Here is a 12,838-nt window from a genome sequence, read left to right as displayed (position 1 = left end):
AAGAATGTTGAACATTTCCTTAGGTGCTCTTGTCCATTCCAAATTCCTCAGTTGAGAATTCTTTATTTGGCTCTTTACCCCATATTTAATAGAGTTATTTGGTTCTCTTGAGTCTAACTTCTTGAGTTCTTTATATATATTGGATATTATCCCTCTACTGGATGTAGGATTGGTAAAGATCTTTCTCCACTCTGTTGATTGCCATTTTGTCCTATTGACAGTATCCTTTGGCATAAAGAAGCTTTGTAATTTTGTGAGGTCCCATTTGTCTCCTGTTGATCTTAGAGCATAAGCCATTCATGTTCTATTTAGGAAATTTTCCCCTGCGTCCATGTGTTCAAGGCTCTTCCCCACTTTCTCTTCTATTAGTTTCAGTGTATCTGGTTTTATGTGGAGGTCCTTGATCCACTTAGACTTGAGTTATGTGCAAGGAGATAAGAATGATCAATATGCATTCTTGTACATGCTGACTTTCAGTTGAACAAGCAGACCACATGAAACTCAAGAAGAAGAATTACTAAAGTTGGTATTCTTAGTACTTCTTAGAAGAGAGAACAAAATACTCACAGGAGGAAGTACAAACTGTGGAGCAGAGACTGAAGGAAAGGCCTTCCAGAGACTTCCCGACCTGGGGATCCATCCCATATGCAGATACAAAATCCAGTTACTATTGGAGATGCCAAGAGGTGGATGCTGACAGTAGACTGATATAGCTGTCTATTGACAGGCTCTGCCAGAGATGACAAATACAGAGGCAAATGCTCACAGGCAACCACTGGACTGAACATAGGGTCACCAATGAAGAGTTAGAGAAAGGACTGAGGTAGCTGAGTAAGTTTACAAACCCATAAGAAGAACAGCAATATCCATCAACCAGACATGCCATAGCTTCCAGGGACTACACCAGCAACCAAAGATTACACATGGAGTGATGCACGCCCCCAGCATCATATGTAGCAGAGGATGGCCTTGTCAGGCATCAATAGGAGGAGAGGCCCTTGGTCCTGTGAAGACTCAATGGCACAGTGTAGGGGGATGCCATGGCCATGAGGTGGGAGGAAGTGGATGGGTTGGGGTGGGGTGTATCCTCATTGAAGCAGGGTGTGAGGGATAGCATCGGGGGTTTACAGAAGGGAAACCAGAAGGAGGATTATATTTGAAATGTAAATAAAGAAAATATCCAATAAAAATTTAAAAATATTTACCACTGAATGATTTTAGATCCTTCGTTAAAGATCAAGTGATTATAGGTGTGTGAATTCATTTCTGGATCGTTAGTTCTATTCCATTGATCTACCTGCCTATCTCTGTACCAATATAATACAGATTTTTATTACTATTCCTCTGTAATACAGCTTGAAGTCAGGGATGGTGAGTCCCCCAGAAGTTCTTCTTTTGTTGAGTATAGTTTTTGCTATCCTGGGTTTTCTGTTATTCCAAATGAATTTGCAGAGAGCTCTTTCTAACTCTATGAAGAATTGAGTGAAATTTTGACGAGGATTGCAATGAATCTGTAGATTGCTTTTGTCAATATGGCCATTTTCACTATGTTAATCCTGCCAGTCCATGAGCATTGGAGGTCTTTCCATCTTCTGAAATCTTCATTTTTTTTTCTTCATAGACTTGAAATTCTTGTCATACAGATCTTTCATTTGATTGGTTAGAGTCAAAGTGAGGTATTTTATGTTATTTGTGATATTGTGAAGTGTCATTTCCTTCATTTCTTTCTCAGATTGTTTATCCTTAGAGGAAGACTAGTAATTTGTTTCAGTTAATTTTATATACAACCACGTTGCTGAAGTTGTTTATCAGGCTTAGTACCTCTCTGGTGGAATTTTTGGGGTCATTTAAGTATACTATCATATCATCGGCAAATAGTGATATTCTGACTTCTTCCTTTCCAATCTGTATCCCTTTGACCTCCTTTTGTGGTCTGATTGCTCTGGCTTGGACTTCAAGTACTTACTATATTGAATAAGTGGGCAGTTTTTTCTCATCCCTGATTTTAGTGGAATTGCTTCAAGTTTCTCTCCATTTGGTTTGATGTTGGCTACTGGTTTGCTGTATATTGCTTTTATTATGTTTAGGTATGGGCCCTGAATTTCTGATCTTTCCAGGACTTTTAATGTAAAGGGATGCTGAATTGTGTCAAAAGCTTTATCAGCATCTAATGAGATGATCACATAGTGTTTTTCTTTGAGTTTGTTTATATAGTGTATTATGTTGATGGATTTCTATGTATTGAACCATCTCTGCATGCCTGGGATGAAGCCTACTTGATCATGATGGATGATCATTTTGATGTGTTCTTTGATTTGGCCTGCAAGAATTTTGTTGAATATTTTTGCATAGATGTTCATAAGGAAAACTGGTCTGAAGTTCACTTTCATTGTTGGGGTTTTGTATGGTTTAGGTATAAGTGTAATTATGGATTCTTAGAGGAACTGTGTAGTGTTCCTTCTGTTTCTATTTTGTGGAATAGTTTTGACAGTATTGGTATTAGGTCTTCTATGAAGTTCTGATAGAATTCTCTTCTAAACCCATCTGGTCCTGGGCTATATTTGGTTACGAGACTTTTAAAAACTACATCTATTACTTTAGGAGTTATGAAACTGCTGAGATGGTTATCTGATCCTGATTTAAATTTGTTACATGATACCTGTCTAAAAAATTGTCCATTTCATCCAGATCTTCCAGTTTTGTTGAATATAGGCTTTTGTAGTAGGGTCTGATGATTTTTTGAATTTTCTCAAATTCTGTTATTATGTCTTACTTTTATTTCTGATTTTGTTAATTTGGATACTCTCTCTCTGTACCCTCTATTACTCTAGCTAAGAGTTTTGTTGATTTTTTCTCTCTCTTTTTTTTTTTCTTGGACCTTACCTTTTTTTTCCATCTTTTTTAACTTGAGTATTTCTTATTTACATTTTGATTGTTATTCCCCTTCCCAGTTTCTGGCTATTATAGATAGGGCTGTGGAGCATGTGTCCATGTAGTATGTTAGAGCATCATCTTGGTATATACCCAGGAGTCGTATAGCTGGGTCAGGTAGTGCAATGTCCAATTTTCTGAGGAACACCCAGACTGATTTCCAGAGTGGTTGTAATCTCACCAAAAATAGAAGAGTGTTCCTCTTTCCCCCACACCCTTTCCTGAGTTTTTGATCTTAGCCATTCTGACTGGTATGAGGTGGAATCTCAGGGTTTTTCTGATTTGCATTTCCCTGATGACTAAGGACATTGAACATTTCTTTAGGTACTTCTCAGCCATTCAATATTCTTCAGCTGTGAATTATTTGTTTATCCCTGTACCCATTTTTAAAATAGGTTTATTGGCTCTCTGGAGTCTAATTTCTTAAGTTCTTTGTATACTTTGGATATTAGCCCTCTATCAGATGTAGGAATTGTAAAGATCCTTTCCCAATCTGTTAGTTGGCGTTTTGGCCTAATGACAGTGTCCTTTGCCTTACAGAAGCTTTGCAGTTTTATGATGTCCTATTTGTCAATTATTGATCTTAGAGCATAAGCCATTGGTGTTCTGTTTAGGAAATTTTCCGTTGTTCCCATGTGTTCCAGGCTCTTCCCCACTTTTTCTTCTGTTAGTTTGAGTGTATCTCATTTTATGTGAAGGTCCTTGATTCATTTTGACTTTAGCTTTATACAGGGTGGTATGAATAGATTGATTTGCATTCTTCTACATGCTGACCTCCAGTTGAACCTGCACCATTTGTTGAAAATGCTACCTTTTTTCCACTGGATGGTTTTAGCTCCTTTGTCAAAGATCAAATGAACATCAGTGTGTGGATTCATTTCTGGGTCTTCAATTCTATTCCACTGATCTACTTGCCTATGTCTGTACCAATACCATACAGTTTTTATCACTATTACTCTGTTACACACCACCATATAACTACTGAGCCTGATAAACAACTTCAGCAAAGTGGCTGGGTATGAAATTAACTCAAACAAATCAGTAACCTTCCTTTATTCAAAGGATAAACAGGCTGAAAAATAAATTAGGGAAATGACACCCTTCACAATAGTCCCAAATAACATAAAATACCTTAGTGTGACTCTAACTAAGCAAATGAAAGATCTGTATGACAAGAACTTCAAGTTTCTGAAGAAAGAAATTGAAGTTCTCAGAACATTGAAAGACCTCCCATGCTCATGGATTGGCAGAATTAATGTAGTAAAAATGACCATTTTGCCAAAAGCAATCTACAGATTCACTGCAATTCCCATCAAAATTCCAACTTAATTCTTCATAAAGTTAGAAAGAACAATTTGCAAATTCATTTGGAATAAAAAAAAAGGATAGCGAAAGCTACCCTCAACGATAAACGAAATTCTGGGGGAATCACCATCCCTGACCTCAAGCATTATTACAGAGTAATAGTGATAACAACTGTATTGTATTGGTACAGAAGCATTTTACATTTTCTCTGACTGTCGTCTCAATGTTTTCTGTGGTATTTTCTAGCCCTTAGATTCACTCTTCTATCTCTTGCATTCTGTTGGTGATGCTTGCATCTATGACTCCTGATCTCTTTCCCAGATTTTCTATCTCCCTGGTTGTCTTTATTGTTTCTATTTCCATTTTTAGATGCTGGATTGTTTTATTCAATTCTTTCTCCTGTTTGGTTGTGTTTTCCTGTAATTCTTTAAGGGATTTTTCTGCTTCCTCTTTAAGGGCTTCTACCTGTTTATCTGTGTTCTCCTGTATTTCTTTAAGGGGGTTATTAATGTCCTTCTTAAAGTCCTCTGTCATCATTATGAGATGTGGTTTTAAATCCAAATTTTGCTTTTCCTGTGTGTTGGGGTATCTAAGACTTGCTGTGATATGAGAACTGGGTTCCAATTATGCCATGTAGCCTTGACTCTGTTACTGAGGTTCTTATGCTTACCTCTTGCCATCTGGTTATCTCTGGTGTTAGTTGGTCTTGTTGTCTTTGACTGACGCTTGTCCTTCCTGTGGGCATGTGAGCCTGTGTTCTTAGGTGTGTCAGCAGAACAGGGAGACTAGTTCTCTCTGGGCAGGATTTGGATGTGGAGAGTTATGTCAGAGGGTTAATCCTGGTATACTGATGGAAAAACAGAAATATCCTGTCCCTAGCTGTTTCGCAGCTCCTATGCCCTTTGGGCTTCTGGTGGGTTCCCCTTCAGATAGTTGTTGGAGCAAAAGTTGTGGTCTCTCCTGTGAACTTAGGAGTAACAGCACTCCTGGAAGATCAGCTCTCTCCAGGCAGGATTTATGTACAGAATGCTGTGTCACAGGATGAACTATATCAGATGGAACCAGAAGGATCCTATCCACAGTAGCTTGGTTCTTATGCACTGTTGTCTCCTAGTGGGTCCCTCTTTGGCCAGTTACTGGAGCAAAATTGGTGGTCTCACCTCTGAAATTAGGAGTGACAGTGCTCCTGGGAGTCCAGCTCTCTCTGAACAGGATTTGGGTAAAAAGGTCTGTGGGACAGCCTTAGCTCTGGAGTGGAGATGGAGACCAGAAGTCTCCTGCCCCTGGCTGCTCCACACTTCCTGTCCAAACTTCTATTCTATTTGGCTTTGAATGAATATTGCAAAATTTTATCTTCATACACAAGTCATAAAATAAATGTATGAAAGATACTGTGATCCATAATATGAAAACACTTATTTTAAAGATGATAAAAATCATAGACTAAGAAGTTTAATTTTTAAAGTGTAGAATTTGGTCCTTTCACATAAAATATTCATATAATAGCCATATATGTGACCTTGATGGAGAAGCAAATGTGAATAACAGTTAATCAATTTTTATTTTGATTGAATTTTAAAAACATTCTGAGCATCAGCACCCCTAAGCCCCCAAAACCTACTATCTCAGTTTTCCTGAGTCAAGAAAACGTTCGCTTTGCAATGGAGATTTGGTTGTTCATATATAATTTTTAAAAGTCATTGTTGCAAGAGAGTGACTCTTGGGTAGTGTCATCCTACCAGTCAGCTCTAGTCCATAATACTTTAAATGGCAGAGAAGCCACTCATCTATTTCTAGCCCACTGGCTATTCTACATGGACTCACAGCAGCTGTCAGCACCATCTGCACTTCATGCTAAATGCAATGGCCAATGCAAGGCACACAAGTTCCTGTTTTGCATTACACAAAGCACAGGAAAAAAAAAAGACAACTGAGTCAGACCAAATATATATGAGTCTGAAGCCTCTCATTTTTTTCATAGATGTCAGCATCGAGCTTAGCAGTATAATATTCCATCCCTGTTCTCTTGAATCCCAGAGCTCATCTCTGTATTGTTTGTCTTCTTGAACCTAAAGGAAAATTCCCCAAGTTCTTGCTGGATTTAGCCATGCATTTTGAATTGCAAAATATTAGATATTGCGAAATTAAATGAGGAAAGAAAGAAAAAATACCAACCAACCTTTTTTTATTGCCTGTAAATTTGCTATAATAGTAACTAGTAAAAACAGTATACCCCCTCCAGGTACTCCCTCCTACTTCCTCTTTACATAGGTAGATCTTTATCGTATTTTAGAAATTAATGTAAATGTCCCAGTTATCTACAAGTCTTCAGAATTACCTTGACTCTCCATACCACCAATCCTGAATTTGCACATATGACTCATGCCCAGCTTTTTTATGGACACTGGGATCCCAACTCAGCTCATCGTGCTCACACACACACACACACACACACACACACACACACACACACACACACACACGCGCATGCGCACACAAAAAAAAACACTTTAAAATATACACATCTCTCCAGCCCTTGAGTTATCTCTTAAAATGTAAAACATATTCCTTGGCTTGAATGTTGGACTATATTTTTAGTACCTATAATATACAAATATTGTTAAGAGTTTTAAAGCAATGAAAACAAATATAGTTTAGACCCTGGGTGGAAAAGTTCATAATAACTAAGTTTCTTACTCTGATATAGGATTTCGGAAGACATGGCTGGCTTTTTCTTATTCTGTGCCATCATGCGTGCTGATCTCATTTCCTGAAATGTCATGGTATCTTCTTTACTAGCTTTAAATACTTTCTCCTTTCTCCAAAGCTCACTGCATGGTGATGATCCATGCTGTATTTCAAATCTGCACACAGAAAAAACAGCACGGGCTTTACAACTGTCATCTATAAGCATGGTCTGTTACAATAACAAAAAATTCACGCTGAAAATATTGGCAGCCAGCTCTCTGAAATAGTGTTGCAGTGAATTTCAGATGCAAACAGGAAGCCTTGAAGATGTTGGGCAAGGAAAATCTAGATGGGGGTTGCTGGATAAGTGGACCATGGTTAAGGGGTCGAAGACTAAAAACACTTTGAAATGTTTTTCTGCTTAACGTAAAAACAGTTTCTCAGTTTAAAATACAGAGTATCCCAAAATTAAGGATTTCTGAGTTTAAAAATACACAGTTAAAAAAACATACACAAAGTTTTAGATTCTAAACATTTGTTATTCCCTTAATGTGAAGGAGGTTGAGAACACTAGTGTAGGGGCCCAAGCACTTCCAACACTGTCTTGTAAAACTACATGGTAGCTCATGCCTGAAATCCTGGTACTTGGGATAGACAGATTGCTGTCTGTTTGAGGCCAGCCTAAGCATACTATGACACACTCTCTCAAATAAACAAAAAGCAAAATCCAAACAAACAAAACATATATGCATTCTCTACACTGGGCTTAATATATTTCTTCTTTTCGTTTTTAAAACAGATATACAAGAAAAATAACAGAAATGATTTTAACTACAGACTAAAACACTGCCAAACAGATGCCAAAATTTACAAATTATTAGTTTACAAGAAAATATTCCAGAGACAGTAATATCATTATTTTTATCAAATACCCATAAAAAGCATTGTGTTTTTCCAAAACAGCATCCAAGAGAAAAAAATATAAGTACAATTTTTTCTATTTCAGAGAACCATGTGATATATTGACTACAACTTGAAATAGCTTTTATGGCTGACTGTAATGTGCTTTAGAAATAAAACAACAGCTCAGGAATCTATTCTTCTCTCAGCCACTAATTTCCTGAAGATAAACTTCTGGTAGTTCATCCTTGGCTCTGGAAAAAGCAATTTTCTCTCCTCATTGTGGGTTACTTTGAACACTGCAATTTGGGGGAGTACTTTAAAAATGTATAAATGGATTATGTATTTCTATGACAGCCTACACTGTCACCTTCAAATATCTAAAAAATATGACTATTCCTGACAGTGATTCATCTGAGTTTTTCTTCCTTTAAAAAGTACATACTAGAGATGATAAGATTACTAGATATATCTTATAAGTAAATTGTAATGTATCTCTCAAGAATGTAGAAACATACAGCATTATTACATATCAATCACTTTCCAGGCCTCCTATTTTATCATCATAACTCAAGACTCAAAGGTTAGCAGATACCCATATGGACTCTATTATATTTCTCTTGCCCAGGTCTTCAATGTAATCTATGAGTAGAATGTATTCTCCAAATTTTCAATGTGTGATTATATTACCATTACAAATAGTATCAGTTCCCTCCTTTCTCAGAAAAAAACACCTGTTCACCAAAAGCTGTAACATCTCATCTCTCCTCCATTTCTTCCAAGCAATCCATGTCATCATTAAAGATGCACCTAAGATCAATATTCCACAATGAGAGCCTATTGCTTGTTACTGTTCTTTCCACAAAGTCCTCTTTTTATCATCACTTGGTTTGCTCAGGCAAGAGAAGGCTCTCTTCCCTTTCCTCTTTGCACATCTGTGATGAAATACTTGTTCAAAAGTTTCCTTCTGGTTATGGTATGACTTCCTTAAAGAGCAGGTATATGATACTTTATTCATTTCCATAGTGCTTTTAATTTTTTCTTTTGTTTTTTATGAAAATAATTTTTCTTTTCAATACATTATGTTTCCTCCTTCCTCATCTCCTCCCAAATCCTTCACACATCCACACTTTCTCCTCTCTCTCTCTCTCTCTCTCTCTCTCTCTCTCTCTCTCTCACACACACACACACACACACACACACACACACTTACACACACATAATGTATAAGCAAAAGGCTATAAGATTAAAAAATGCTCAAACATTATGAGACAAACACCTCCAAAAATGTCATGGTAATCTCTTTCTGAGTAGGGAGCTGATGTAAAAGAGTGATTTGTTTATCTAGTGAGACTCCATTGGAAAAAACTAACTTTCCCATTGCAAGTGGCAGGCACTTGGAGATAGTTTCGGATGACAATGAAAGCTTGTGCCCAGCTATCCTGTCAGTACCGGGACCCCATCTGCTTAGAGCAGTTCAGGCCCTGTGAGTGCACCCAGATTCCTGGGAGTTCTTATGTGCATCAGTTCTGTTGTGTTTAGAAGGCGCTGTTTCCCTCTTGTCTTCCAGCACCTCTGGCTGAACACTAAGGTGCATTATTATTTGAACTCATGAATAACTGTATTTTTTAAATTTTCACATAAATGTGTATTGTGGGTTGAGTACATTCCTCATACTCTTCCTTTCCCCTCCACCTTCCCCCACTTTGGCTACAACTGTGCACATAGTCTCACCTGTACTTCCAAGTCAAATATTCACACGTCATCTTTATCTATTAATATATAAAATCTTAGAACCACAAAAAGGGGAAAAACATAAATTTTTTTTCCTTTTGAGACTGACTTAATTCTCTTGATATGATTACCTACAGTGACTTCTATTTTCCATCTTTATTATTCTTTGTGCCTGAAAATAAACCATCGTGAATACAAATCAATGTTTGCTTTATCCATCCCTATTAGTGAACATGTAGTTTGGTTCCATGATGAAGTTGTTATGCATAGCACAACAGTAATGTGCAAGCATCTCGGTGATGCGCTCAGTTGGGAGTCTTTGAGTAGAAACCCCAGAGTGGTAAAGCTGAGTCATATCATAAATCTAGTTTTAATTTTATTAACAATCTCCTCACTGACTTCTAGAGTAGCTTGAGGAGTTTATGTTTTACCAGCAACATATAAGACTTCCTTTCTTGTACACATCCCCAACACTTGTTGGTTTTGTTTTCTTAATGACTACCTCGGTAACTGGTGTGAGATAAAATCTCAATGTAGTTCTGATTTACATTTCTCTTCTGGCTAATGAAGTTTATTGATCATTTTTTACTCAACTGTCTTTCATGTCCTTAGTCCTTTTATTGATCGTCTTGCTTTTGTATTTTCTAGTCATTAACTCATTGTCAAATACATAGCTGGCAATAGTTTCCCCCTCTCTGTATGAGGCCTTTGCACTCTGTTAACTCTTTTTTTGGATGCAAAAGCACTTTTTCATTTTATGCTGTCTTCCAAAGCTCCATGTTCCACTCCAAGAGTCAATATTATTTCACATGTAATAATATCGAACATTAATTGACAAAAGACAAGTGAGTACTGTTGAGAAAGTCCTTGAGTATTCCTGTATCTTGAAGTAGTTTTCCTACTTCATCCTCCAATACTTTCTAAGTTTCAAGTTTTACATTGAGGTCACTGATATATTTGAAATTTTCTTTTTACACAGAATGAAGTATAGGTATGTACTTTCATTTTCCTATAAGTGGAAATCCAGTCTTCCGACAGTATCTGTTGGAGATATTGTCTTGTTTTTCCATCAATATGTATGTTGTGCATTTTTGTCAAGAACCAGATGACTGTAACTGCCTGAATTTAAGTTTGTGCCTCCTTTTCTACTGAATAACATTCTCTAAACAAACACCTGAATTTCTTTCTCTTCTACAGAGCCTGCATACTTAGAAGGATTGTAATGAACTACATGACTGTGTCATATAGACATGGATTTTTTTCATGCTTTCTGACTTAATGCCTATGGTAATTGCTTCTATCCTGCCCCACCCCCTCAAGTTCCTTTTCCATATTGCCGCCAAACTGATATCATTAGAGCACAAATTAGAGCATGCCCTTTCCCTGATTAAATTCCTCCAATGGTTCTGAACCAACACTTAGAATTATATTCAGACTCACTTCCTGGCCTTGCTGATTCATAGCATTATATTCAGACTTCCTCTCTGACCTTGCTGATCTATTCATGAATATCTCTGTCCCTACTGCTCACTGCCTCAGACACAGTGATTTTCTTTATGGTCCTGGAGCATGTGTGTTTTCAGTAGTCTATTAAACTACATGTCTGCTTGGCTTAAAATTCTCTGCTTCTCAATCTTCCTTCAGCTAGCTTTACCCCACTAATACTTTTGAAGCATTGTCTGAGTCTGGGCTTCAAAGAATGTTGAGAACACTGTCTGTCATATCACTCTGGTATATTCCAGCTATAAAATTAATGTTTTCTACTGTGGTAATTCTATACAATGAAGGACTTCATTTATTTTATTTCCTAAAGCAACCTTGTTATCTAAAACAATACCTGAAATGTAATCAGCACATAATACCTGCTTACTCAATGAATCAAGAGAATTTTGCTCCTCTATTTTAACTAATTATTTATTTTTAGAGAGAGTCTCACTGTTGTAACTTTGGCTTGCCTGAAACTCGCTGAGATCAGTCTGGCCTTGAACTCAGAAAGCCACCTGCCTCTGCATCTAAAGCTATGTTTAAAGGCGTGTGTCATTTTATGTTAGCTAATTACTTAACTTGAAAAGTGTGCTCCAAATCAACCAGCTTGAAATATCAATCAATCAATCAATCAATCAATAGTAAAATTCAAAATCAATGACATTATGCACTTATAGAAATGAAGCATGTAGCTACTCATTCCTATATGACCAGAAGATAGACAGGCATAGGTGTTCCCAAAGCAAACTACAATTTCCAAACGAGTTTTCTACTGATGTTCTGTTGGCCTCAAAGTCATGACAACTCCTGCTTTAGTTCTCAAGGGTTGGAATTACAGGTCTGAGCTATCAGAGCCACCATACCCTATTTCAAAGTATTTGAGGGGATTGGTTATTGATACATTCTCTTTTAATTTAAGTTCCAGGTTAACTTATGAAAACATTTTCACTTAAATTTTATGAAGTATGGGAAGTTGGAAAGATGGCTCAGCAGTTAAGAGCACCTACTACTTTTACAGAGTACCTGGGCTTAGGTACAAGCAGTCTTTAATTTCAGTTCTAGGGGTGCTTCCTGCATTCATGAGGTACACATAAGCAAGCAAGCATAACACTCACACAGAAAATAAATATTTTTAAAATTATGAGTTATTCTACCATCTGGTAAACTCCATAAAATCCTTAGAAACTTGGACAACAGCACTGTTTTGGTAAAGAAATTGCACAGTATTGATTTATTTAAATACTCTGCCCTCTTCTTGGGATTGTTAATCTAACAGAAATTGTTTCTTAAACACCTGCCCACCTCTTTGAAGGGAACATACCTTTGGAATTACTACATGCAGATCCCTTGCCTCCATTATTCTGGATTGGTTTCTCATTCTGTTTTGACTTTAGATGACTCTGTTGACAACTACTATTGATGTATTCAGCACTTACTTTTCCTTCACTGTTTTGACATTAGTCAAGATAATGTCATCATTTTGACCCAACGCTGTTCACTTTTACATTACAAATTATTTATCCTTTGGGATCAGAATCGAGTTCAGACATTATATTCCCACAATTTTCTTCTGTCTTGTGAATAATAAATAAGAGCCAAGAATATAAAAATATTTTTAAATCTTGTTTTTAGAATGATGAAACTTGTTAATAAGTATCCAACTAGATATGGTCCTTTAATCAAAACATTGTCTTGCTTTCATTTCTTATGAATCTAGTCTAAGAAAGCCCTGTCATAGTCTAGTCTGCTTAAAGCAGCTGTGGCTGCATGTCAATTCTAGATAATAACTCCTTGA

This window comes from Rattus rattus, chromosome 1 (genome assembly GCF_011064425.1).
Source record: "Rattus rattus isolate New Zealand chromosome 1, Rrattus_CSIRO_v1, whole genome shotgun sequence".
NCBI classification, from domain to species: Eukaryota; Metazoa; Chordata; class Mammalia; order Rodentia; family Muridae; genus Rattus; species Rattus rattus.
The sequence above is the reverse complement of the archived record's forward strand: the minus strand, read 5'-3'. Positions refer to the sequence as shown.